Raw genomic sequence first — 1,797 nt, forward strand, 5'->3', positions numbered from 1 at the left:
ACCCTTTGATCCGTTGATGATGCATGGAGGGGATTGGAACCATGGCAATGAAACAATATACGGTGGAATAACTGTAAAACTAAAGTTCTCTCATGTAAACTATCATATAATTCACAATAAAACATGAAAAAAACATTTTAGAGGAGTTTCAAGATGGATTTAAGCAGACACACTATGCTGTCCACTACAGCAAACATTTGCAAAAACAAGTGAAACAGATGTTGATGACTACCCTGGGACCTGTATAAAGAATTAGATTAAACACCACTTGGAAGAAGGAACTAATTGAAAATAGTACATGAGTAGAAATACGGAATGGAGGTGACTTGTAAGCCTTCCCAGCACTGTGTGACAATCTTGGAAGTCAGCCGTGAGCCTGGGTGAGGAATGTAGAAACACAACTTCATAGAAATCCCAACAGCAGATGGAGAAATGTTGTAGGTATACCTTAAGTGAAGCAAAGTGCTATGTACACCTGTTAAAGACCCTTCCTCCAATCTTAATGCTGCATTCTTCATCATATTACTTATTCAATTTGTATGCTGAGCAAATAATCTGAGAAACTGGATTGTATTAAGAAGAAAATGGAATCAGGATTACAGAATAATGACCCATTAATGACCTGTGATATGCAGATGATACAACCCTGCTTGCTAAAAATGAAGAGGACTTAAAATACTTACTGAAGAAAACCAAAGACTACATCCTTTAGCTGTATTGCATTTCAATGTAAAGAAAACAAAAATCCTCACCACTGGGCCAACATATAGCATCACGATAAATGGAGAAAAAATTGAAGTTGTCAAAGACTTCATTTTATCTGGATCCACTCATGGAAGCAACAGTCAAGAAAACAAATGATACGTTTCATCATGCAAATCTGCTGCACAAGACTTTTTAAAGTGTTCAAAAGCAAAGATGTCAGTTTGAGGACTAAGATGTGCCTGACACAAGCCATGGTATTTTCAATACCATGGTGTGGCAATGTATGGTCAGCACTGTACTGCGAACTACAAGGTCAGCAGTTAAAACCAACCAGCTACTACTTGAAAACCCTATAAAGGGTCACTATGTGTTGGAAATGAGTCAACGGTACTTAAAAAACAACAGATGCATGTCAAAGTTGGACAGTGAATAAAAAAGTCCATGTAAGAATGAATGCTTTTGAGTTATGGTGTTAAAGTAGAATCTTAAAAGTTCCATGGCATGCCAGAAGAACAAACAAATCTGTGTGGGAGGAAATACAGTCAGAATGGTCCTTAGATGACCAGACTTCATCTCTCATACTTTTGACATATTTTGAGGAGAAAGCAGTCACTGGAGAAGGGCATCAAGCTTGGTACAGTGGAGGGTCAGTGTAAATGATACTGAAAGAAGAAGTCCAAGGAGACCTCCAACAAGATGGATTGGTAAAGTAGCTCAGGAATGGTCTGAATTGTAGGAATGATTGTGACATTGGCACAGAACCAGACACTGTTTCCATCTGTTGTACATAAAGGCACTATGAGTCAGAACTGAGTTGACATACCAACAACTATTAGCCTTATTCCAATCCCACTGATAAACTCTTCATCATATACTCCATCTTTTAAGATTATTTCCTCAGCACATAGATTGAAAAAGTATGGTAAATGGTTACAACCCTGATGTACACCTTTCCTGATTTTAAACCATTCAGTATCCACTTGTTCTCTTCAAAAGACTGGCTTTTGGTCTAAGTACAGATTTCTCCTGAGCATGAAAAAGTGCTCTGTAATACCCATTCATCACTGTTTTATTCACAGTTTTACATAATCC

Source organism: Chrysochloris asiatica, unplaced genomic scaffold, assembly GCF_000296735.1.
Source record: "Chrysochloris asiatica unplaced genomic scaffold, ChrAsi1.0 scaffold00011, whole genome shotgun sequence".
Taxonomy (NCBI): domain Eukaryota; kingdom Metazoa; phylum Chordata; class Mammalia; order Afrosoricida; family Chrysochloridae; genus Chrysochloris; species Chrysochloris asiatica.